The sequence below is a fragment of the Macaca thibetana genome, chromosome 10 (genome assembly GCF_024542745.1).
Source record: "Macaca thibetana thibetana isolate TM-01 chromosome 10, ASM2454274v1, whole genome shotgun sequence".
Classification (NCBI taxonomy): Eukaryota; Metazoa; Chordata; class Mammalia; order Primates; family Cercopithecidae; genus Macaca; species Macaca thibetana.
Window position 1 is genome coordinate 80,838,331 of NC_065587.1, and position 27,805 is coordinate 80,866,135.

The 27,805-nt window shown below is 36.7% G+C and overlaps 1 long non-coding RNA gene across 1 annotated transcript; it reads right to left on the reverse strand.

The window, feature by feature from the left end:
• Positions 1-22,186: 22,186 nt before the first annotated feature.
• LOC126929340 (uncharacterized) lies at positions 22,187-26,819 on the reverse strand. The gene is made up of 3 exons (XR_007717151.1): positions 26,434-26,819; positions 24,102-24,200; positions 22,187-23,568 (listed from the first exon to the last, which is right to left on the reverse strand). It is a non-coding gene; the product is annotated as an uncharacterized LOC126929340 (long non-coding RNA).
• Positions 26,820-27,805: the final 986 nt, after the last annotated feature.

Here is a 27,805-nt window from a genome sequence, read left to right on the forward strand (position 1 = left end):
GCTTTCATTTTCTGCAGTTACTGTAATGCTCTTTATTGATCTTTATTTTAATCATGTGAATTAAATTTTCCATTTCCATTTATTCTTAAATTTTATTTTAGCCAAACTTTCTTGAATCTATTTTGATCCCCCTCATTGATAATTGTCCTTATTTTCTCAGTTTCAGTTTACTGATTACTTGCCTTCTTTCGTGGAAAGTAATGAAGATACATACTCCAAATTTTGTGGTGAATTCTAGAATCATTTTCATATATGTATATATTTTTATGAAACTGTTTTCCCTTTAATCCTATACATTAAAGGGAAAACAGTTGATATTGCATGAGGAGGTCAAATGGTTTCCAATTAAAATGAGGATTGACTAGCTTTATGGCCTACCTTTTCCTTCTGGCGTCAAACGAAGCCAGAGATAGATTCAGACACTCTTCTGCCTTTCCCAATTTACTTCCCTCCACTCTCACAACCAAAATCGTTCATCCTGAAGGTCCTCGGTCAGGGTTCTTTCCATTTCTACCCTGTCTTCCAAGGCTTACCCTTATATAACTAAACATTTCAGGACACAACCTGTCTCTAAGCCTCCCACTCTATCTTCTGCCACAGTGCGTGCTGGAAGCCACAGTTTCCTAAGGATGAAGTAAAAAAGATGCAGATGGGGCCCAAGGTGGAGGGAGGACCCTCAGGATAGCTCAGGGCATGACTTCTTAGCTTTTGGGACATGGCGTTCCATCTTTCAGAATTGTGCAGCCCCTTCATCTAGGAGGTAATACGAAGAGTGAGAATGAATAAGTCTTTTTCTGTCTTCCCTCGGCCTATTTTGAACTTGCTCTGAGTATAGAGCAAGTATTGTGTAGTCTAAAAATAAAGTCCGTAACCCAACCCATTTTGGTTGTAGTTAGTAGAAATTCCCTTCCCACACGGCATCTGGTCTTCTCTTAACTTTTGTTTGCATTGTTATTTCCAATGTTGTCTTTTTCTTTAACTTGTTTATATTTGTGCATATTTTAATAAAAGATAGAAAAATATATGGCAGGCTCAGTTACTTTGCTACTATTTAATCTAGAAATCATGTGTATATATTCTAAGGAAAAGCTTCATAGAGAACAATTTTTAATTAAATGCATTTGGACAGGCTCCTTTTTGATTGAATTTCACTATCAGGAAACACTGAGAGAACCAAGTCACAGGGCTTCACCCTCCTGCCAAAGAGCTGTGCTTCAAATCTTCTCATATAAGCAAGCTATTCTTCTGCTTGTAGTTTATTTATACCTGTGAATATCTGGATATTTTAGTAGCAGTCATGGTGGACAGAAATTTGTTGCACCCTGGAAATGTAGTGTGGTTTAGTGCTTAGGCATGTCAGCTCTGCAGTCAGACAGCCTGGGTTCAAAAAGCTCCATCATGCAATGAATGTGTTTCTGTTCTAGTTTTTGAATCACTCTGTGTATAGTTTCCCCAACTATGAAGATGGAAGCAATACATAAACTATCTTCAACTCTTTAATACAGTGATGATTTAATACAGGTATTGTAAGTAATCAATACAGTGAAATCCTGAGAGGATCATCTGATGTTATAGATTTGCAGCATATGTTCTTTGTTGTTATTAAGAGAAAGATGGTTTTCTAACACATTTTAAAACATATACAACTTAAAAATTTAAAACTAATTAAATAATTTTTATCTAGAATGCTTTCTCTAGTCATCTTTCTACCTTCTTTGTATAATTCCATTAAAATTGTTTCAAAAGGAGCTTACTCATTTTCCTTACAATTTGATATTTGTCAGTGTTGCCTTTTCCTCAATCTCAAGTGACAGGGAGGAGCTGTTTAGCTTTGCCTTGCTCCTCTCTCTGCCACGCTGTGGGAATAATGTTACTGACTGTAAAGTTTTCATAAAATTGCTCACTGTCACTCCTGGGACACCCACAGTAATGATTAACCCAGCATGAATGGTGCATTGTCACATACTCTGATGAGATGTGTGCAAAACTTTAAAAATAACTCACTTCCTCTTCTCTAGCCAATGCTCCCATTAGGCAAAGAAGAGCCCAGAAACTGCTGAAAAGTGAGTGGGGCAGGAATATTTGGAACCTGCTCTGCTATTTTAAAGTTTAACATCTCCTCAGGTTTGTATTTCAAAGCATGGCCATCCAACTATGTGGCACTGAAAAACACAGCTGCCAGAGTCTGGTGGGTGGCAGGGGTGGTGACTCATTATACATCTCTGGGATCACTGGTCAGTGAAAATGATTTACCTTAGAACCTGGGGGAAGAACAAACCCCAGAGTCCTGCTCTCATATACTAAACATGACATTAAATAGATTTGGTAGTAGGGTTACCAGTTGACCTCAGTTGATTGGGACTATTCTGGTTTTAGCACTAAAAGTCCCACTTCCTGGGAACCCCGTTAGTCCAGAGTAAACAGAACAGATGGTCATTCTGCCAGGAATGAAGCTACAGCTTTACCATTTAGAAGCAGGTATATGAACTTGGATAAGCCACATGGCCTAATTCCTCTTTTATAATGTGGAAATAATAATATCTGCTTAGCAATATTATGAGAATCAAATGCAATATTGTCCATTAAGGTGTTCTGTGTCCAGTGACATACTATGCCAATGTCAGCAAATGCAATCATTGAGGATGTCTTTCCTCTGAGCCACAAAGGACTACCCGGAGAAATCCAGGACGGACATGGTTAGACAGGTTTAAAGCCTGTATCTCGAAGACTTCTCCAAAGCAACCGTGAGCATGACTCCACAAGCAATTGTCTCAAAGTTGGCAGAAGAATTCAAAAGGAGTTTAGAGGTCGGGGAGAAAGAAAGTGTGGTGTCACAAAGATCCATTGCATGAGATCCTGATGACTCCAAATTTTACTCAATTCTTGCAGTGTGCTGAGGGCATAGGTGCCCACCCAAACCTTTGTATGTGGCCTGGAGTAGCCTGGATTTTCTCTGGGAACCTGCTATTCTTATATGTAAAATGAAAGACCATTTTACATACACTCGGTTGTCTCTCCACCCTTCCAGCTGTAAAGCTATACATACCAATGGCTTTCAGGTATTAGCAATTGAGGGAGATGGAGGTTGTCTCCTCAACTCAGTTGCTTTCTTAGGTGTCCGGCCATTGTCTTTTTCACTTGGTTACATATTTCTTTCATTTTTTACCTTGCTCTCTTCTTACCTCCTTTGTGTATGTTTTGCTCTTATTTCCCTGTTTGCTCTGAGAATATTATATTCCATGAAGGATGTGCAATTCACCTGTCTTGTTGACTGTCATCTCTCACAACCAGCCTGGGAGGTGCCCAGCCAATATGTGTTAAATGAAAGAGTGGACTGGACGTTAAATCTGTTAGATCTGTTATATTCTACAGATCACAAGTCACACCAGCTTTATGTTCTTTAAATAAATAAATAATGATCGAGTACATTAAATGACCCAAGTATGAGTAATTAAGTTAGAGATTACACAAACTTTATGCCTGTGATATTTTATTTTCTTTCACAATCAATCTTTGGTTAAAGTTAATAATGAGGAGGGCAAGGATCTGAACCATACAGTTCTTAGACACCTTTAATGTAAGTATGTTTCTGACTTTTAGATATGAGAACAGTGGATTATAGCTTAAAGAGGAGATAGCTTATTGAAAATTTAAGGTAATCAGCAAAACTTTTCAAACAATTACCTCAACTGTTAGCTACCACTTACCCTGAAACTCTTCTTTCTCTTCATCTCACAGATTGTGCATATCATCTAAAGTAAAAGATGGTAATACATTCACAGTGCGAATGTGGCGAATTCTAGTTATTTGATGGCGGTAAATTGCCTGAGATGATCTCCTCTTCCTTCTATCTCTCTCTCCCAAATCAGCCATGGGATGTTGACTGGCATTAAAATAAGAAAAACAACAGGGCAGGCAAGAAAGGGGATAAGGAAGAAAAGGGAGGGTGTGTATAACTCAGATTAGGTCTGCTCCCACTATATGATTTGCAGCAGATGTTATCTGTTCAACTTGAACAGCTGATCCTTGATTTAAAGATAATTTGTTTATTATAATACTAAATGGAGCCCATAAATCTCTATTACAGGCTGATGAGAACTGAAGAAAATAGTGTATGCTGAAAGCACCAAACAGATCAAATTTTTCCTAGCTTCATTCTCTCCTGTAATCTCAAACACTGATAAGCAATATTGACATTTTCACAGAGGCTTATAAGCAATAAGCAGTTTGAATTTTATATAGTAAATGTGTCTTGAGTTACATTTTCAAGTGGAAGTTGGGCTTAGCTTTGGTAATCTATCCAAGCAATATGTTTTGGTGCTGGCTGAGTCTTGTCCTGAAAGTCTGCGCTATTTCAAGCTTCTTGTGTACATTCAACTCCCCTGGGTTCACGTTCTCAGGGAGAAAATTGGATGCACGAAGAATGGAGTTTGCATAAGGCCCTTGTAAGCCTGATTACGGGTATTTACACAGCTGTAATCATTATAAATAAGTTACTTCATAAATTTCAACAAATGAAATCATGTCATGTTATTTTGTCTGCTTTTTCTCTTCTTTGTGCCTCCAAGTCACCAATGTATCATTTATTTTGGCTCATTTTTGTGAAAATGAGATTTAAGGAAGAGTCCAGTTACAGCATCTGAGAGCCACTGCTCTCCCACCTCAGTGTTTATCTTTTCTGTTGGAGAGAAAAACTGGCAGAAAATAAAATATCTAATGCACTGATACAGGAACACATATGTAGTGTTACATTTCTGGAGGATTTTTCTTTTCTTTTGTTAGGCATGTTAAGGTATTATTTACATGTAGTAAAATTTACACTTTAGAGGGACAGTTCTTGGAGTTTTGACAAAAGTGTAGACATATGACCACAACTAGGATTACCATACAGAATATTTCTATCACCTCAAAGAGTCCTACACCTCTTTGGATTCAACTCCATCTTCTACTATTGTTATGTTTTCTGTCACTATAGTTTTTTCATTTCCAGACTCTCATATAAATGGAATCATGCAGTGTGCAGCCTTTTGGTTTAGCTTCTTTTACTCAGCTTAATGTTTTTGAGATTCATCCCTGTTGATGTACGTATCAGTAGTTCATTTATTTTTATTATTGTGTGCTATTTTATTGCATCAATGTATCACAATGTTGTATCCATTCCCAAGTGAGAGACGTTGGGTTATTTTCAGTTTGGTGTTATGAATAAAGCTTCCTACATACATAGTTGTGCAGGCCTTTTGTGGATATGTCTTCATTACTTTTGGATGAATACCCAGGAGTAGGATTGCTGCCTCATAGAGCAAATATACGTTTAAGTTTATAACAAATGGCAAACTGTTTCCAAAGTGTCTGTACCATTTTACATTCCTACCAGTAATGGATGAGAGATCCAGTTGCCTCTACCTTCTTCTTAGTAGTAGGTGTTGTTGAGTTTCATTAAAAAGAAATTCTGATTGTTTGGTGACATCTTATCATGTTTTTTATTTGCATTTTTCTTATGCCTGATGATGTTGAGTCATTTTATGTGCCTATTAAACATTTGTGTACCTTCTTTGGAGAAATGTCAATTTAAATTCTTTGACAAGATTCTTCAAAAATGAAACGTAGAATTGCCATATGATGAAGAAATTTTATTCCTTTCTATATGCTCAGAAAAATTTAATGCAAGAACTCAAACAAATACTTGTACACCAATGTTTATAGCAAAAATATTCACAATAGCCAAAAGGTAAAAACAACCCAAATATCCACCAAGAGGTAAATTGATAAACAGAATGTGGTATTTACACACAATGGAATATTATTCAGTCTTAAAAAGGAATGAAATTTTGATATATGCCACAACATGGATGGACCTTGAAAACATTAGGATAAGTGAAATAAACCAGACACAGAAGGACAAATATAGAATTTCACTTATATTAGGTACCTAAAAGAGACAAATTTGGCAGGGTGCAGTGGCTCATGCCTGTAATCCCAGCACTTTGGGAGACTGAGGTGGGTGGATCACCTGAGGTCAGGAGTATATTAGGTACCTAAAAGAGGCAAATTTGGCAGGGAACTATGGCTCATGCCTATAATCCCAGCACTTTCGGAGGCTGAGGCAGGTGGATCACCTGAGCTCAGGAGTTCGAGACCAGCCTGGCCAAAATGGTGAAACCCCATCTCTACCAAAAATACAAAAATTAGCTGGGCGTGGTGGTGGGTGCCTGTAATCCCAGCTACTCAGGAGGCTGAGGCAAAAGAATCTCTTGAACCTGGGAGTTGGAGGTTGCAGTGAGCCGAGATCACGCCATTGCTCTCCAGCCTAGGCAACAAGAGTGAAACTCTGTCTCAAAAAAAAAAAAAAAAAAAAAAAAAAAAGAAGAAAAAGGAAAAGAAAAAGAGGCAAATTCATAGGGATGGAAAGTGCAATGGAAGTTATCAGAGGCTAGGGAGAGAGGGGACCAAAAATTAGTTGTGTAAAGGCACAGAATTTATGGTTAGGATGACGAAAACATTCTGAAAATGGACAGTGGTGAGAATTATACAACAGAGTTAATGAACTTTTGGCCACTTAATTGTACACTTAAAAATAGTTGAAATAATACATTTTATGTACATTTTACCACCATAAAAATAAACCTTTTCTTCACTTTATATTTGAGTTGTCTTTTTGAGTTTTAGAAGTTTTATTTTTATATTCCAGAGACTAGATCCTTATCAAATATATGATTTCAGAATATTTGCTCTCATTCTGTGAGTGTCCTTTGATGCAAAAAGGTTTTTATTGATAATGAAGTCTAATGTATTTATTTTTTTCTGTGAGTGTCCTTTGATGCAAAAAGGTTTTTACTTATAATGAAGTCTAATGTATTTTTTTTTCTTTGGTTGCTTGTGCATTGGATATCATATCTGTAAAACCATTGCCTAATTCAAGGTCATTAAGACTTACATTTGTTTTCTTCTAAGAGTTTTATAGTTTTAGTTCTTGCATTTAGGTTTTTGATCCATTTTGAGTTGATTTTTCCATAATGAGATAGGAATCCAAATTTGTGTTCTGTGTGTGGCTAACCGGTTGTCCTAGCACCATTTGTTGAAAGGGCTAACCTTTCCCTATTGAATTTTCATGGCACCATTTGATAGGAAAAAAATTGATATTTTCAATCAATTGGCAATAAATGTATAAAATTATTTCTGGACTCTCAATTTTATTCTATTTATATGTTTTCCCTCATGCTAGCTTCACGCAGTCCTTGTTACTGTAAATTTGTAACCTGTTTTGAAATTAGAAAAAGTAAATCCTTCCATTTTATGTTTTCTGGATTGGTTTGGCTAGTCTGAGTGCCTTCCATTTATACATGACTTTTAGTATCAGCTTGCCAATTTCTGTAAAATGATGATTGGAATTTAGATATAGATTGATTAAATCTGCAGATCAATATTAGGATTATTGCCATCTTAACAATATTTGGTCTTCCAATTTGTGAATATGGAATATTGTTTCGTTTATTTAGGCCTTCTTTTATTTCTTTTAGTGACATTTTATAGTTTCTGGTGTACAAATCGTGTACTTAATGGGTTAAATTTATCGTATTTTACTCTTTGTGATGGTATTTTAAATGGACTAATTCTTTAAATGTCATTTTGGAATGGTCATTGTTCATGTATAGAAATACAACTGATGTGGTACATTGATCTTGTATCTTGCAAACTTGCTAAATTTTCTAAGCTCCAGTAGTGTATTTGTGCAAGATTTATGGTTTTCTATATGTAAGATATGTCATTTGCAAACAGAGATCATTTCACTTTTTTCATTCCATTTACTTGTTTCTTTCCATTTCACTTGTTTCTTGTTTATTTCTTTCCTTTTGTTTCTTTTACTAGCCTATTTGCTACCTCCAGTACAATGTTGAATAGAAGTGGTGAAAAAGGGAAAAAGATTCTTAAGAGGCAAACTTTCAGGATTTCACTGTTAAGTATGTATTTTTTATATAGATGTATGTATTTTTCACAGATGTCCTCTATCAGGTTGAGGAAGTTCTCCTCTGTTCCTAGTATATTGAGTGTTTTTATCAGAAACTTGTATTTTGTCAAATGCTTCTTTTGTATTTGTTTTGGATTTTTTTATCCTTGATTCTATTAATATGATTAATTATAATGTTTGTTTTGTGAGTCAATCTTGCATTCCTGATATAAATCCCAATTGGTCATGGTGTATGTGTATTTAAATATGCTTCTGGGTTTAGTTTGCAAATATTTTGTTGAGGATTTTTTTCTAACCTATAAAGAGGGAACATTAATTAGAAGTTTAGGTGGAAAGTTAGGTTGTTGATTGGAGATCATTATTTTTAATGTAAGTACTTAAAAGTATAAATTTTTCTTTGAATACTGTTTTCTTTGAACATCTCATAAATTGTAGTACATTGTGTTTTCATTTTCATCTGTCTCAAAGTATTTCCTAATTTCCCATACAATTTTGTTGACATATTGTTTATTTAGAAAAGCATTTTGTAATTTACACATAATTTTGAATTTCCCAAATTTCCTTCTGTTCTTAGTTTCTAATTTCCTTCCACTATGAAGTGCTTTGTAAGATTTCAGTCATTTTAAATTTATTGAGACCATTTATAGCCTACCATCTGCTAAAGAATGTTTCATCAGGATTTCAGAAGAATATTTATTCCACTGTTGTTGGGTTGAGTACGGCTTAGGTGTCTGCTAGGTCTATCTAGTTGGTTTATAGTACTCTTTCACTCTTCTGTTGTCTTGCTGATCTTTTGCCTAGCTTTCCTATCCATCATTGAAAGTGAGATTGAAATATCCAAAATTTATTGCTGAATTTTCTATTATTCCTTAAATCTTTCAACTTTTACTTAATGTGTTTTGAGACTCTGTTGCTATTTGCATACATGTTTATAATTACTATATCTTCTTCAACTATTGATCCTTTTATAATTATACAATTTGTTTGTCTCTAGTAACAACTTTTTGTTTTGAAATCTATTTTGTCCTATATTAAGTTAGCCAATCTAGCTCCCTTTTGGAATCTGTTTGCATAATATATCTTTCCCAATACTTTTACTTTCAACCCACTTATGCCTTTGAATTTCAAGATTGTCTCTCATAGACGCAAACTCGTTTTATTTTTTTTTTTAAGTCAATTCCACCAAACTCTGTCTTTTAATTAGAGATCATAGTGGGTTGATGTGCTATCCCCTCACAAATGATCAAACCACTATGACTATATGTGTGTGTGTATATATATACACACACACACACACACACACACACACACGTATGTCTACCTTATACCTGTGGGTGTGAACTTGTTTGGAAAAAGGGCCTTTGGAAATGTAATCAAGTTAAGATCTTAAGATGAGATGAATTCTGGGTATGGGGAGAGGAGCCTTAAATCCACTGACAGGTGTCCTATTTTGTGTGATGTTTATTCTTTATTCTATTATCGTGGTTAATTACAATGATTGTTGTAATTAATCATATTACATGTAAGTAACGAGAAAGAGAAAAATTTGACACACAGAAGGGAAAATCATGTGAAGGCAGAGGCAGAGGTTGAAGTTAGGCAATTCTCCGCCTATTCCTTGGTAAGGAATAACAAGGATTTCTGGCGGCTACTAGACATTAGGAGAGAAGGTGTGGAATAGCTTCTCCTTCAGAGCCTCCAGGAGGAACCAACTCTGCTGACATCCTGATCTCAGATTACTGGCCTCCAGAATTGTGAGAAAATGAATTCTTGATGTTTTAAATGACCCAGTTTGTAGTATTTTGTTACAGCAGCCTTAGGAAACTGATAGAGACAGTGTAATCCTTTTATATATAAAGTAATTATTGATAGGGTAAGATTTGCAACTGACATTTTGCTATTTTTTTGTATATGTCTTACGTCTAGTTTTCCTTCCGTCATTAATTATTGGCTTCTTTTTGTGTTAAACGGGTATTTTCTAGTGTACCATTTTAATCACGTTGCTATTTCCTTCACTGTATAACTTTGTAGATTTTATTTTTAATAATTGCCCTGAGGATTACTACTAACCACTTAATTTATGACGATTTACCTGGATTAATTTTATAATCTAATTTAAAGTGTTAAAAACTTTGCTCCTACTTAGTTGTTTTCCTCTGCTTTATGTTGCTATTGTTACAAATTCTATGTTCATACAATATAAAGAAGATTTATAATTTCATATAACTTTATTGATCTACAATTACTGCTTTATCTTACAATCATGTCAGAGAAAAAGGGGAGTTACAAACAGGAGATGCATTTATACTGTCATTTATATTTACCTACATATTTACTTTTACCAATGTTTTTTATTTCTTTGTGTAGATTTTAGTTTCTGTCTAGTGTCCTTTCATTTTAGCCTGAAGAATTCCCTTAAGTATTTATTATAGGGCAGGACAGTCAGTAACAAGCTCACTACGTTTTTATGTGAGAATATCTTAATTTTCCCTGCCTCTTTGATGGAATTTTTTAATACATAAAGTTATTTTATTATTATTATCATTATTATTAATGCATTTGTTTGTTATGTAATTGTCCATTTGTTGTCTTTTTAAAATAATTTCAACTTTTATTTTAGATACAGTGGGTACATGTGCAGGTTTGTTACATGGGGATATTTAATGATGGTAAGGTTTGGAGTATGGATCCCGTCATCCTGCTATTGAGCATAGTACCTGATATGTAGTTTTAATCCACCCCCCTGTACCCTCTAGTATTTACAGTGTCTATTGTTCTGATGGTTGTGTCCATGAACGCTCAATGCTTAGCTTCTCCCACTTATAAGTGAGACATATTTGGTTTTGTGTTTCTGCATTAATTTGGTTAGGATTATGACTTCTAGCTCCATTTATATTGCTGCAAAGGACGTGATTTTATTCTCTTTTTATGGTTGCATGGTGTTGCATGGTGTATATCTGAACATTTCCTTTATATAATCTACCATTGATGGACAACTGAGTTGATTCCATTGTGAATAGTGCACTGATGAACACACAAATGCATGTTTCTTTTTGGTAGAATGATTTTTTTTGGGGGGAGGGGGGTGTATACCCAGAGATGGGATTGCTGGGTCAAATGGTAGCTCTGTTTTAAGTTCTTTGGGAAATCTCCAGATTGCTTTCCACAGTGGCTGGACTAATTTACATTCCTACCAACAGTGTATAAGCATTACTTTTTCTCTGCAGTCTCGCCAGCATCTGTTGTCCTTTTAACTTTTTAATAACAGTGATTCTGACTGATTTGCATTTCTCTGATGATTGGTTTATGCTGAGCATTTTTTTCATATGTTTGTTGGTCACTTGTATGTTTTCTTTTGAGAATTGTCTGTTCATGTCCTTTACTCATTTTTTTAATGGGACTATTTGCTTTTTCTTGTTGATTTGTTTCTATTCCCTATAGAATCTGGATATTAGGACTTTGTTGGATGTATAGGTTGCAAATATCTACCCTATTCTGTAGGTTGCATGTTCGATCTGTTGATAGTTTATTTTGCTATGCAGAAATTCTTCAGATTAATTAGGTCTCCCTTGTCTATTTTTGTTTTTGTTGCAATTACTTTTGGGGCTTTAGCCAAAACTTCTTTGTCTGGCCAGTACTAAGCAGATAATATTTCCTAGGTTGTCTACCAGGATTTTTATAGTTCAAGGTCTTACATTTAAATCTTTAACCCATTTTGAGTTAACTTTTGTATATAGTGAAAATATGGCATATGTATTTTGTAATTTTTGTAGGTGTACTGCTTTAATCTTCTGAATATGGCTGGCCAATTATCCTAGCACCATTTGTTTAATAGGAAGTCCTTTCCCCATTGCTTGTTTTTGTCAGCCTTGTTGAGGGACAGATGGTTCTAAGTGTGTGGCTTTATTTCTGGGTTTTCTATTTTGTTTTATTGGTCTATGTGTCTTTTTTTCCAGTACCAAACTGTTTTGATTACTGTGTCTTTACAGTATAGTTTGAAGTTGGGTGGTATGATGCCTCTGGATTTGTCCTTTTGGTTTAAGACTTCTTTGACTATTCAGGCTCTTTTTTGGTTCCATATGAATTTTAGAATATGCTATTTTTCTAATTCTAATTTTCCTAATTCTGTGAAGAATGACATTGGTAGCTTGATAAGAATAGCATTGAATCTGTACATTGTTTTGGGCAGTATGACCATTTTTACAATATTAATTCTTCCAATCCATGAGCATGGAATGTTTTATTTATTTATTTGTATCATCTCTAATTTATTTCAGCAGCATTTTGTAATTCTCCTTGTAGAATTTGTAATTCTCCTTGTAGAATCTTTCATCTCCTTCATTAACTGTATTCTTGCATACTTTATTTTCTTTGTGGTTATTGCAGGTGGCATTGTCTTCTTGATTTCACTCTCGGCCTGGATGTTGTTGGTGCATAGAAATGCTACTGATTTTTGTACATTTATATTGTATCCTGAAACTTTATTGAAGTTGCTTATCAATTCTAGGAGTCTTTTGGCAGAATATTTAGGATTTTATAGTTATAGAGTCATATCAGCAACAAAAATAGTTTGACTTTTTTCCTATTTGGATTTTTTTTTCCTATTTGGATACTTTTTTTCCCTCTTGCCTGATTACTCTGTCTAGGACTTCCAGTACTATGTTGAATAGGACTGGTTAGAATGGGCATCTTTGTCTCAGTTCTAAATGGGGAATGATTTGAGCTTTTGCCTATTCAATGTGATGTTGGCTGTGGATTTATCATAGATGGCTTTTATTATTTTGAGATGTGTTCTTTCAATGCCTAGTCTGTTGAGGGTTTTTATCATGAAGAAACATTGGATTTTATCAAAAGTTTTTTCTATGTCTACTGACATAATTACATGGTTTTAGCTTTTGATTCTATTTAGCGCTAAATTCTTTCATCAAGAAGCTAGAAAGTTCTCAAATTGACACTCTAACTTTACACCTAAAGGAATTAGAAGAAAAGCATCAAGCCAAACCAAAGCTAGCTGAATAAAAGAAATACCTAAAATTAGAGAACAACTTAATGAAACTGAGATGCAAAAATCTATACAAAAAACAATGAAACCAAGAACTGACTCTCCGAAAAAATAAGATTGACAGACCTCCTAGCTAGATTAACAAAGAAAATAAAAGAGAAGATCCAAATAAGCACACTCAGAAAGAACAAAGGTGATATTAAAACTGATCCCACAGAAATATAAACGATTCTCAAGGACTACTATGAACAACTCTATGAACACAAAATAAAAAATTTAGAGGAAATGGATACATTCCTGGAAGTATACAATCCCAAGATTGAATCAGGAAGAGACTGCAACCCTGAATAGACCATTATAAACTTCTGAAATGGAATCAGTAATAAAGAATCTATCAACCCAAAACAGCCCTGGATCAGAAGGATTCACAGCTAAATTCTACCAGACATAAAACAAAGAACTGACACCCAGACATAAAACGAAGAACTGACACCAACTTTACTGAAATTATTTTGAAAAATCATGGAAGATGGGGTCCTCCCTGACTCATTCTGTAAATCCAGCATCAATCTGATACCAAAATCTGGCAGAGACACAGCAAAAAAAGAAAACTCTAGGTCAGTATCTCTATGAACATAAACACAAAAATCCTTTTAAAAAAAACTACCAAATTGAATCCAGTGGCACATCAAAAAGTGAATACACCACAATCAAGCAGACTTAATTCCTGGAATACAAGGCTGGTCAAACATATGTAAATTAATAAATGTGATTCACCATATACAGGATTATTTTTTAGCTTTTTAAAGATAACATCTCAGTGACTTCTGTCCTCCAGGGCTTCTAATGAGAAATCAGCTGTTAATTTCTTTCTTTCTTTTTTTTTTTTTTGAGACAGAATCTCACTCTGTTGCCCAGGCTGGAGTACAGTGGCACGATCTCGGCTCATTGACTCACTGCAGCTTGCTACTCTTGGGGTTCAACTGATCCTCCTGCCTCAGCCTCCCAAGTAGCCAGGATTACAGGCATGTGCCACTGCACCCTGCTATTTTTTGCATTTTTTAGCAGAGACCGGATTTCACCACATTGGTCAGGCTGGTCTCGAACTTCTGACCTCAAGTGATCCACCTGCCTCAGCCTCCCAAAGTGCTGGGGTTACAGGCTTGAGCCACTGTGCCTGGCCTCAGCTGTTAATCTTATTGAGGATCCTTTGTACGTGAAGAATTGTTTCCCTGTTTCTTTCTAGCTTCTTTCAAGATTCTTACTGTCTTTGGCTTTTGAGATAGTTGCTTATGATGTGTATAGGTGTGGATTTCTGAGTATATTCTATTTGTAGTTCATTGAATTTTGTGTATGTTTTGGTTAATGTCTTTCATTAAAATTAGGAAGTATATGGCCATTATTCCCTTTAGCCTGTTGATGTAATGGATTACATTTATTGATTTTTGAAAGTTGAATAGTCTTGCATACCTGGAATAAATCCCACTGGGTCAGGACGTATAGATCTTTTCATACATCGTTGGATTGAATTTACTAATGTTTTGTTGATGATTTTTGCATTTATGTTCAGAAGAGACATTTATCTGCAGTTTTATTTTTTATTTTTGTGATATCTTTATCTAATTTTCGTACTTAGGTAATAATGTCCTCACAGAATGAGTTAGGAAGTATTTCCTCTTCTTTTATATTCTTGAGGAGATTATAATGAATTTATATGATTTGTTTCTTAAATGTTGGGTAGAATTTACCAGTGAACCCAATAGGTCCCGGTGCATTCTATTTTGGAAGGTTATTCAATATCAATTCAATTTTTAAAATAGACATAGACCTATTCAAATTGTTTGTTTTTCCTTGAGTGACTTTTGGCAGATTGTTTCTTTCAATAAATTGATCCATGTCATCTATGTTACTCTATTTGTGGAAATAGAGTTGTTCATAACATTTCTTTATCACCTTTATAATGTCCATGGGACCCATAATGATGGCCCTTCTTTCATTTTTGATATTAATAATTTGTATATATTTTTTCTTAGTTAGCCATCTAGAGTATTATTAATTTCATTGATTTTTTCCAAAGAACTAGCTTTTGATTTTGTTGATGTTTCTTCATTGACTTCCTGTTTTTAATTTCATCGATTTCTGCTGTCTTATTAGTTCTTTTCTTCTACTTACTTTGAAATTAAATTTATTCTTCTTTTTCTAATTTCTTAAAATGGAAGTTTAGACTATTCATTTTAGATCATTATTCTTTTCTAACATAGGCATTCAATGCTATAAATTTCCCTTTGATCACTGCTTTCACTGCATTCCTTAAATCTTGGTAAGTTGTTTCCAGACTGGAAACTAGAACCCCTTATTTCCTCTTCTTCTTCTTCTTTTTTTTTTTTTTTTTTTTGCTCCTGCTTTTTTTCTCTCTCTGGGACTCCCAATATGGATGTGTCAATATGCTCAACAGTTTTCACAGGTCTGTGAAGCTCTATTCATTTTTCTTCATTTTTTCCCTTTAGTAACGGACTGAATAATCCTTATTAACCTATTCTTTCTTTTGCCTGCTCAAATATTCTACTGAGCTTCTCTAGTAAATTTTTTATTTTGGTTAATACAGTTTTCGGCTCCGGAATGTCTATTTGGCTCCTTTTATAATATTTATCTCTTTATATAATTTTATACTTGGTGAGTTATCATTTTCACACTTTTCTTTAGTTCTTTAGACATACTTTCCTGTAGTATTTTGAACATATATAGAATAACTGGTTTAACAAATCTGTCTAATAAGTCCAATTTCAGGGCTTCCCTAGGGAGTTTCCATTCATTGCTCATTTTTTCTAAGTGAGGGCTATAATTTCTTCTCTCTTTGCTTACCCTATTTGTTGTTATTCTTGTTGGACAAGGACATTGTAAATAGTATGCAGTAACTTGGGAAGTCAGATTCTACCCCTTCACCAGGGTTTGTTCTTGTTGCTGCTTGCTGTAGTTATTTGTTTAATGATTTTTCTGAACGAATTCTGTAAAGTCTGTATTCTTTCAGTGTGTCTACTGAAGTGTCACTTGGTTAGCTTTGTGGATAGCTCATATTTGAACATAGATTTCCTCAAATGTCTGGAACCAATAAATCTACTCTTTGCCTATGGGCTCTGTGTGTGTGTGTGTGTGTGTATGTGTGTATTGGAACATGTCTTCAACTCTCATCCAGGTAACTGACAACTCTGCCTTAACTTTCACTTTCTGCTTGTGTAAAGCCTCAAGGTCAGCTAGGAGTAAAAGCTAAGGGCCATCTCAAGTCTTTCCTGAGTATGCATATAACCGTATGCATGTTGTATGTGGACTTCTAGCTTCTCAGGAATATGTTAGAGATTTTGAAAGTCTCTTTGGATATCTTATTTTTCAGTTGTTCTTTTTACGCTTTTTGGATAGTCTATTGTTTGCCCAAATTGTTATCTATCCTTTCAGGCAGCCATGACATTCAAACCCTTGCTTTTTATTGTTTTTGACAAATGTTCCCAAGGAGAGATTTTTTGCACTTGGTGAGCTCCAATTTAGGTCAAATACAACCAAGTCTTCCAGGGACCCACCACTCAGGTGAAAAAAAAAAAAAAATGAGAATTTGAGGGGAATTAAGCTTTGGAAAACCTCCAGTTCTATTCTGTTCCCTCCAGACTAGGAATGTGGTCTTTTATTTACAAGGCTACTGCTAAATTGGAAAGTGAGGGATAGGACTAGGGCAAATTAAAGTGCCACAAAGTTTCGTATTGTTACTGAGATTTCACTATATTCCCTGAACAAACATTCTCCATGTTCCTGAAATCCATTAAAATCCATCTAAAAACATTGATTCTGACTTTTTTTGTGAGTTTTTCATTGTCTTTGAAAGGGAATACTTTTTCACAGGATCTTATTTTGCCATGTTTGCTTACATCTAAAATGTGTGTGCGTGTGTGTTCTTATATGCTAGTGCCCAAATATATGTAATGAGCACTGTATCCCTTTTAAAAATGGCATAGAGGTTAAGATTTGCTTTTAATTTGAGTAAAATATGTAGTAGGTGACATATAAAAAGACCCACTTTACTGACTGGTCAGATGTAGGATTGGAAAATCTGTAAGGACAATAAATCCACGTTATTTTAAGGGTTCTTGGACAAATCCTATTGTAGGACTTGGGCCTCCTCAAAGAATTAATGTTTTCTAATAATCACTTTTTTCTTTGGTCACTAGACTCACCCCTAAATTAGTTAAAACTTGAAGGCCTTAAAAAACACCTGACAATTTCAACTGTATTATGATGCAACAGTTTTAATTTAGGCACAAATGCAAAGTTGAAAAAACTAAGGGTGTGATTTTTATTTCATCATTTTATTTTAGAAGGTCAAAGGATTGCTTCTGCCTTGGAAGAACAGTATTTGAATGCCTAATCTCTCTCAATAAGCCTCAGAACACACTGAGTTGGGCCAGTAAAGAAAGATGGTCCAACAGTCATTTATTTAAGCAGGACAAGGACCCGATGTTACTGTCACTACAACTGCCAAGACCCTTTGGCTGAAATTCTTTTGTACCTCTAAATACTGAAGAAGAACTCAGTATTATTTAGGGCTCATTCTCTGCATCTTCTTACCTCCTTCTCTATGCCTTCTTATCTCTTTCTCCATTCCATACTTGGTTCATTGTAGTGAGAAACTGTAGTTTTTCATTTTGATCTTTGGTTAGGGGCCCTTCTTTTTTCCATCCTGAATCCAGAGGAGATGGGATGTGGCATGGAAGCTTGTTTTTAATCATATCTGTAAGTATACATTTTTTTGTGTGTACTATCAATTTGGAGAGGGAAAAAGACTCCACTCTTGGCTTCATCTATGTAACTAGAAATTTATTCCTAAATCAAACAGTCTTAGCAAGGATGACTTATTTCATAATATTCAGCAAACATTATGTAAAATCATGCAGCGTATGGGAGGCCTCACTCTAGAAAGAAGTGGAGCTAAGCATAAAGTATGTGTGCTAATAGCTTTGTGACTGACTTGGCCCACATTTATGAAACGATGGTTCTTCATATCTGGTCTATCAATTGACTGAGTTTACACTCTGATTAACCCAGACAAGGATAAATTACATTCATCTTGACTCCAGATGGCAAATGTGCTTATGAATTTTGGTACTTGACTACATTGCTTTCCTCATAAAGTTGCATACAGATGTTAAAGGGATAATGCTGGGTTGCATTTGTGAGATAAATACAAAATATCTGGTATATGAAGCATTTATTTGGAGTGTAGGTTCTTTGTGTGTCATTGCTCATGGTCCAGTCAGAAGACACTATGGCCATGATATATTTGGTCCGGCAATTGTTCTCATCTAAAATAACTACATCAGACTAATGTAGAGTTTGTATGCATTATTGTTTCATTCTTCGTTGCTTACATTGCAAAAAGTTCTGAAGTAGGCCGGATCGTATCTATATAGCAGACCTAACTTGATTGGGCAGAGCACATCTCGTTAATTCACTTGTTTACTTAACAAATATTTATTAAAAGCTTACTATGGCCCAACAACTCTGCCTGTTGCTGAAAGATAACACCAAGGATAATGCATAGTGACTAAACAAAGCTTTGCCTGGTGTTTGGATCAGAAGCTGTCAGAGGAACCATCAATACAAATTTGGAACAAGCAGCTGCTGGAGGCAAATGAGCCTTACTCCTTTCTTTTTCAACAGAACTGCTATGTAGAGCAGCTCTGTCCAATATGGGAGCCACTAGTCACGTGGAGTTCTTTAAATTTCAATTTTAAAATTAATTAACATTAAGTAAAATGTAAATATTTGTCAGTCATGCTAGCCTCATTTCAGGTACTCAATCAGCACATATGTCTAGTGACTGCTGTATTGCGTAGCACACATATAGGATATCTCTACTATCACAGAAAATTCTATTCTATTTAGCAGCCCTGACACAGAAGTTGGAAGGAAAAAAAAATCCTGGTAACTTCATTTACAACTTCATGATTAATATCAGGCAGAATTTATGAGTTAACACTATTTCCTACAATAGATACATTTATGAGGACAAGAAATTATTTAAAATGTGTTTTACCAGCTTTGAAGTTAACACAAAAAGACAGACTGTAGTTAATTTAAAAAGTTGTTACCTCGGGTGTCCTCATTTTCCTTATAGTGAATATTAGAAAAGATAGAAAGCTAATGCAAAAACTAATAATAATGATTGCGCTCATTTCTAACTCTTCACAAAATTCATCTTCCTCTTTCTTCTTTCAATACAGTGCAATAATACAATGTACTTGGCTGACGAACTACCCTCCCTTACAACTGGGTGTGGTCCCTTGGTTCTCACAATGTGAATTGAAGTAACATCAGTTCTGGACAGAATCTTTAACTGGCTGACATGCTTCCTTCATATCTTTTTTTTTTTTTTTTTTTTTTTTTAAACTTTGCTGCAAGTCAGTTTTTGTCCCATGGCTTCCATCAGGCAGCAAAGAAAACAACGCTGTGTTTACCATGGTGGAAAACCAGGAGAAGCCTAAGTCTCCAAGATTGTGTGGGGTCAAGAGGCCCTCTAACCTGAAACTGCAACTGATATACGGAAGAGAAATACATTTGCACCTTGTTTGGTCCATTGCATTTGATGATTTTTTTGTAAATGCAGCTAATATCACCTTTATTTACATAAGAGCAGATACAAACTCAATTTTGCTTGAGAACAACTTTTCAGTCTTAAATGTCAGAAACAATGTTTTTTGTTTTGCTCCCTCAATTATAAATATTCTGCATCTTTTGTAATTTATTCAAAAAATACATTTATTATTTCAAAAAAGACAAATCAATTTATGGCACTTCTTCAATAAATAGTACTTTTATTCTTTTTTTTGGTATGATGGTTATTTCAATTTGTTTTTCATTTATTTATTTATTTTTATTATACTTTAAGTTCTAGAGTACATGTGCACAACGTGCAGGTTTGTTACACATGTATACATGTGCCATGTTGGTGTACTGCACCCATTAACTCTTCATTTACATTAGGTATATCTTCTAATGCTCTTCCTCCCCACAACAGGTCCCAGTGTGTGATGTTCTCCTTCCTGTGTCCAAGTATTCTCATTGTTCAATTCCCACCTACGAGTGAGAACATGTGGTGTTTGGTTTTCTGTTCTTGCAATAGTTTGCTGAGAATGATGGTTTCCAGCTGCATCCATGTCCCTACAAAGGACATGAACTCATCCTTTTTTATGGCTGCATAGTATTCCATGGTGCATATGTGCTTTTATTCTTAATGAGATTGCTTTCTATGTCTGTAAAGCCCTTATCTTAGTTCGGTTTTATAAGAAGCAATGTCTGAGTTGGGGATTCTCTTGCATTTCTTGAGTGGGTACTCTCAGGAACCTGTGAATGGTGAGGGAAGCTGGATATGGAAGGGAAAAGAAAAGATGATTCAGCTGAAAAGAAACCTCAGCCTGATTGCACAGGATGCTCTAGAGTAGAAATCTCACTGCAGAGTTGTTCGTCCGTGAGGCAGCAGCAGTTTTTTGAGCCTTAATGTCTATCACTCCTTGGCTAGTGGGAACTCCAAGACATTTATCAGAGGGTGGGTTCTTACTGGATGAAGGTAATCCTCTGTGGAAGAGGGCCACTGTGAGCTGAGAGCAGATAACAGGACTGCGCTGGGGAACAGGTGCACCAGCCCAGTGAGAGCCCCTGGGCATTGCACCAGCATTCATTATAGCTCCTTTTCCTTAAACATGTGAATTCACGACCTGTGGTTCCCCATTAGATAAGGCTGATGGGAATATTCTCTTCCCCAAGGGGAATGTATACTTTTCATGACTTCAAATATGGTCTCTAATTTTGCAGAGCAAATTCTTTCATGGGAAGACAGGCAGCCAGAAAGTTTTGATGCAAATACAAAACTTTGGACAGTGCCTTTGAATAATAAAGAGAAGGAGGAACAACTCTTCCTTGGGATGCCACAGAAGCCTGTCTCTGGTGTAAGCAGGTTACACGAGAAGACAATTGTGTTTGATGGTACAAGAACCTGAATTCTGGAGCCAGATAGTCTCTGCTTGAATTGAGATTCTGTCACTAACATACTATGTGACCCTGAGCAAATAACTTGACTTCCTGCACCTCAGATTCTTCCTGTAAAATGTGGATAATGACGGATAATAATAGCTATTGATCGTTGAGTGTAATAAATAATTCGATGTATACAAAGGTGTTTAAACAGCACCTGGAAACACAGGGAGAGCCATGTAAGGACGGCTCCTGTTATAGGAAAGCTAGGCCTTGAAATGAGAGGTGACAGGTGCCAGGTACAGGATGGGAGAGGACAATGGTTAAAGAAGTCCGTGCCCTCTGGAGGCAGATATTCTAGAATTAAATCTCTACTCTTGACATTGGGCAAATTACTTAAATTCTTTTTCCTTGTTTCCTCACCTTTAAGGTTGGAATAATGATAGCACTTCTTATATAGAAACACAGTGAAAGTTAAGCAAAATAGTCATTGTCAAATTCTTGCAATAGTACCTCATGCATAATACACTTTCAATAAGTATTGTTATTCTTATTATGTTATTATCATTATTCCATGAGGAACGGCAGGGAACTTTTTCAGCAAAATGGGAAAACTTCATTGGGACAGGTTCATTGCTTGTACACAGGAGTTTTATAAGGTGAGTATGAGATTGTAAGATAAGTAGAAGCTGTGCTGGCAAATCCCTACTGTGCAAAGCTAAGGTGCTTTGACTTGGTTCTCTGTAGGCACTCTCAACTCATTGAACATCAAATATATTTGCCCAAATCTCTTTCAGAGGAAAGAAGAGGTACTCGTTATCTAATACCGCATAACAAATTATCAACTTAGTGTCTAAAGACAACAGCTATGAATTTAGCTCATGACGTGTAGGCTGAAAATTTGGGTTGCAATCAATTGAGGGATTTTTCAGGTCTCAGATAGGCTCCTTCTTGATTCTATGTTAATTTTATGCTTAGATTGGTAGCTCTGCCTCAAGGTTTTGGGTGGGTATTGGTTTGGAGCAGCTGGGTTCTCCTCATGTGGTCTCTCATCCCTTGGAATCTGAACCCAAGCTTATTATTTTTGCAGAGGCAGTGTCCCAATAAAGAGCACACAATGGCTCTCCAGGCGTAGGCTCAGAACTGCACAGCATCATTTGGAGGCATTTTATTGGTTAAAGCAAATCACAAGCTCTAGCCCAGAGTCAGAGTGGGTGGGAATTTTAATACAAAATCACAGGGGAAAGAACATGGATACAGAAAAGCCATTAATTCAGATATCAGTGAAAACAATCTAACAAATTCTCCAAGGATCACTTATTTAATTCATGAGAATGGTCAGAGGAAGCAAATACAGCATTGCTCCTCCCTTGAAAGTGGCCAACTTTTGTAAGGTTCTAGTAAGGTCACTGGCAGGGAAGGGAAGTGAGGAAAGACCAACTTGTGGAAGATCCTGGGCAGGGATGGTTACTCTAAAGTGGTGGGTCACCTTGGCCTTGCTATTTCTCCAACCTTCTCTTCTATGCATTTCATAGATTGGTAGTTGGCACCAGCAAGAGATCTGGTTGGGCAGAAACCTTCATCCTGGAGGATGAGGAGGCCTCCCTATTTCACATGATTTAAAAAGAGGCATTCAGTAACAAGAGAATTCATTATGGAAAAGAAAGGAAAATGTTAATATATAAAAGCAGAACTTTTAGAAAAAAAAATTTAGACTCTTCTCTTCCCTCTGTATCTCTTTATTCAGAGAGATGGAAAATGAATAAATTTCATAATAGAAGGACTAAAGAATCAGATAATATTGACTAGATGTCATTGGTTGATAAAGAAGAGTACAAAGTAATAATATTTGAACTCTACATTGTTACGCATGTTTAATATAATTTATAAAAGTGAATTTTCATGTAACCACTTAAAGTTTGTATAGGGAATATATATTTTATTGAGGACCATTCACCTGTAAGGCAAGAATCAATTGGTGAGCATAGGTTAATATAAAGATCAATGGCTATGTTATGCTGATATTGAATTGGGAAGCCAAAACTTAGGTTTTAAATCCAAGCCTTGCCTGGGTCCCTTGAGTTACACACCCAAGCTCTTCGAACAATAATTTATTGAATTGGGCTATGATTTGATTTGGGTTGACCCAGAAGCTGCCCTCGAGAAAAGAATTTGAGTATAAGTAGGGAAGGGAGCCCAGGAAACCCTGGTAGGGAAGGGGATTGAGGAAGCAAGGTAGCAAAGGGACAGCAGCTAGTAGGAGATGTATTATCAGGGTGACCAATGCAGGCACCTGGAGCTTAATCCCACTGAGAAAGTCTGGGAGTAGGGCAGACCAGATGCCTCAGAGATATCCTGTGTGAGAGAGGAGGGAGCTGGGGTGTTTGTTTATACACCCATTGCCATCAGTCTTTGGTTCAGGGCTGCTCCCAGGAGACATTACTTGCCTGGAATGTCCAGCCAGCCTGTGGCAGAGGAGGCTCCTGCAGCCAGAGAAAGTCTTTAGGCGAAGATATGCCAGTGATGTGCATGGAAATGGTAAATGCCGACGGAATGTGGATTGTGACTTGACAGCATCTGCTCCAGCCTAAATTCCGATTTTCAAATGTTTTTTTTAAAGTAGATACTCAAATTATTTTATAAAACATAAAACAGCATACAAGGTTGATTTTTTAAAAAGGAGTTACAATAATTTTTGTGATTGTGAGGGTGTGCTTGGGTGCTCAGTGCTTTCTCTTTCCCTATGGTGCTGAAAAACCAGCTCAGAGGTACCTCTGAGAAATGCAAGGGCTTCTTGAAAAGTAGCTTAAAAACACATGATTTCCATCTTTAAGAACATTTCCAGTTCTAGCTCTCTGACATTTTTGTACCAAGCTGCTTTCTGCCTTTTCCCTTCTGTTAATACCTCTTCTGTGTCCTTTCCTCTTAAAAATAAAATCAACACAATGTTCTTTAAAACCTCATAGCCGGGTGCGGTGGCTCACGCCTGTAATCCCAGCACTTTAGGAGGCCGAGGCGGGTGGATCACCTGAGGTCGGGAGTTCAAGACCAGCCTGGCCAAGATGGAGAAACCCTGTCTCTACTAAAAATACAAAATTAGCTGGGTGTGGTGGTGCATACCTGTAATCCCAGCTACTTAAGAGGTTGAGGCGGGAGAATCACTTGAACCCGGGAGGCAGGAGGTTGTGGTGAACTGAGATTGCGCCATTGCACTCTAGCCTGGGCACTAAGAGCGAAACTCTTGTCAGGAAAAAAAACAAAAACAAAAACAAAAAACAAAAAAACCTCATAAATCCAGTTGAATTTCAGTGGTAAAGGGGGAGGTGGGGAGGATTGAAGACTCAAAATGGAGAATAAACACAACAAAATGTTACAAAACAGCTAATTGGATGACTATTTAAAACCCACAGTGACTCTCCAGGAGAGGTAGTCATAGTAACGCGCCCAGGAATATCCTCCCAGTGTGTGTGCAAGCTGGAGAAGGAGGGTGGGTGGTGCAGAGGGCAGGGGTCTGCTGGGTGAAGGACCCTCCAGTACAGATTCTGTACACATGCTGAAAAGGAACGGCCTTAACATAAACTGTGGATCCCCTTAACAAACACAGAGGTTTATCTATATTTTAGGCAATTTACTTGTGGAATCAAAAGTTGGCCTCTTTAGAGATAACTTATATGAAAGCATTAAAAAAAAAAAACTTTGATAAAATTCACACTTTAAGGAAAAAATTAAAAAGAAGACCAAATGGAAACTGTGGGCGATATCTGTGATTGTGCCTTTTGAAGTTGTTCCTTAGACATTGCTCTGGGTTTGGACTCTCATCGTGTTATATTCACATTGACTGAAACTGTATGGAAGCCCCATTAGATATTGTAGTAAAAGTTGTGAGTGCCTGCCTAGTGCCCCTCTGTCCAGCCTGTGCACCAGCTGCGGTGAATAGTCAAAGCTAGTGACTCACAGATGCTTCCTATCCAGAGGATCTGCCTCTCCAGGAAATGCCTGGAAAGCTAGGCTCTTCCTAGAGCCCCAAACCAATGATTGATCCTGGGGTATAAAATCTTGGCTCCTTGCCTCAATTTGGGACATAACTGTGGTGCCCTTTATCCTTACCCATGGGATCGTCCTTAAGCCAGACACCAGCTAGAACTATTTCCCTTGCTCAGCTCCTTCCTCTGTTCCACCCATTTCCCTCACTTTCTTAAAGATTTTTTTCCTAAGAGTACTCCCTCAATAAATCACTTGCAAAGTATTCTCCTTTTTAGGACTTGTTTCTTTTTTTTTTTTCTTTTTTTTCTTTTTTTTTTGAGACTGAGTCTTGCTCGGTCGCCCAGGCTGGAGTGCAGGGGCACGATCTCAGCTCACTGCAGCCTTCCGAGTAGCTGGGACTACAGGCGCCCGCCACCACACACAGCTAATTTTTTTTTGTATTTTTAGTAGAGACGGGGTTTCACCGTGTTAGCCAGGATGGTCTCAATCTCCTGACCTTGTGATCCGCCCATCTCGGCCTCCCAAAGTGCTGGGATTACAGGCGTGAGCCACCACGCCCGGTCTTTAGGACTTGTTTCTAAAAAACCTATCCTAGACAGGCATCTTGGGAATAGCCCTGGAACAGGATGAGTCCATCTGCCTTCAAGCCCTTGGTCTACCACTGGGGAGCTGTGAGACCATGTGCAAGTGTGTTGATCTCTCAAGCATGTGGTTACACACTGGCAAAATTCAACTAGATCATTGTTGTTATTGTTGTTTTCATCTGTACCTACTCCCTTGTCAGCTTCTTCACTGTCTCACTTCCCTTCCCTCTCTCTCACAGGTTTCTTTGGAGATCACTCAATCTCTATATCACATGTAAAACCCCACACATGAGGCTTTGTTTCTAGAGAACTTGACCAAAGACACATGCTAATAGTTGGGGGCGGAGGCAGAATGTGTTCCTTGTAGCCCAGTGGGAGCCACCTAAGTCTACCAGTGATGGGCACCCTTCCTTCCCCTCTCCAACCAGAATGAGTCCTCTTTCATTGGATCTACTCATAGGATTTCCACAAGATTTCTGGCAAAATGAGAGCTCTTTGTTGCTAATATCTGAAATCTGTTAGACCAGATGATCTCTCAGGTAGGGTGTGGCTCAACTGTTCTAAGAGGGCTTTCTTTACTACTCACAAAATAACGGTGTCCCAGATTCATTGGGATTGGAGAATAAATGGGATCAGGCAAGTACTAAAGAAAATATGGTTGGCTGGAGGATTCTGGGCATCACTAGGAAATTCTTCAGATTAATTCTGTAGGAGGATTATTTATATCCGTTAGCTTTTCAAAGTCTGCCATTTTGGGGCTGCTCCCCCAAAAACCTCAAGCTTTTCATGCCAGAGTAGATAATATTGTTGTCCTGCCTTGATTTCCTTTACTGGACTTAAGCATTCATCCTCCAGTTGTCCTTAGTTAATGGCAGCTGTCTCACCTGGAGATGCTTGGGTGTTTATCCGCTGCTCTCCATGGCCAGAAATTGCCATGGACAATCACTGAATGATGTTGGAATTTTAAAGCCTATGGCCTTGCCTCCAGATGCGACCACACTGTGATGTAATTCACATTCTAGAGCTCCTCATAGTATCAGGCTGAAGCTCAACTACAGCTGAGACCACATTGTTGCTCAGTTCCTTTCTGATTCTATTCTGCTTCCTTCACTCCCTCATGGGTATCTGATAGCATTCCCTCAAAAAGTCATTTGCAGAATAACTCCTGGCTGAGGCCTTGCTTCCACAGAGCTCAACAAGCTAATGATTCAGAGGGTTGAGGGTCACAGGGAGTGAGATTTGGCTGAGAACTGACTGCAAATTGACAATATTGGAGTTCACAGTAAACAATCAGTAGCCACTCATTTAGAAAGCCTTGTATTTTATTCTCTTTTGAGGTTTCCCCAAAAATCTCTTTAATGTGTGAAAATAAAGAGAAAAAAGGTTTCCAGTGTGCTTTCTTATTCAAAAAATTGGAGAATTGTTTTTGTTTGTAGGTTTGATTCACAGTTGTATCCTTAGTGTTTGTAACAGGGGGTATTCAAATACTTGTTGAATGTAATTGGACATATATTCAACAGCTAGTTGGTAGACTTTTATATTTCTGAGTTTATTTAGGATACAATAAAGATATAAAAATGGTCAGTTTAAGGAATGGAACAGACAGTTAACTTTTAAGTTTATTAACTTCGCTTCTAATCTTTTCATTGAAGTAGAGCAATTTTTTAAATACTAATTACCATCTCCATTCTTCTGCATTCTGATTGTTTTGTTCTTTTAGAGAATATACTTCTTACAGAGAAGTTAGCTGTATTCAGAATTGGGCATTCAAATATCCATCATATCTAGGCTGTAAGCTACGATTTCTCTGGACTGCACTTTACTCAATTCTAAATGCCATTTTAAAAGCTAGTTTTGACATTTATTCAAACCATCTGAGGTCTCTAGTCCTCTGGGAAGACTGTGTGTGGTGCTGAATGACTAATATGGATTCAACTAGCCTTTGAGTGGTTTACAGAGCAGGCCATGATATCAGGATTTTTGAGAATTTCAATGCGATTAAATCTGGCACCATTTCTGCTGGTATCTTTTTTTCTCAAGGATAAAGTGCATATGTTTCTTGATGGATACAGAGGAGAAAGAAAATAAATTTGGAGAAATTTGGACAATATGTTATTTTGATTTCCTTTTCACTGCCTCAGTTACAACTTTTGACTGGTAGGGAAGTGCAGAGCTGGGATTTATCTGAAGTGCAAAATTTAAGGGGGTACCAAAAAATCAAGTAATCAAGAAATATAGTATTTTAATGCAATTTTT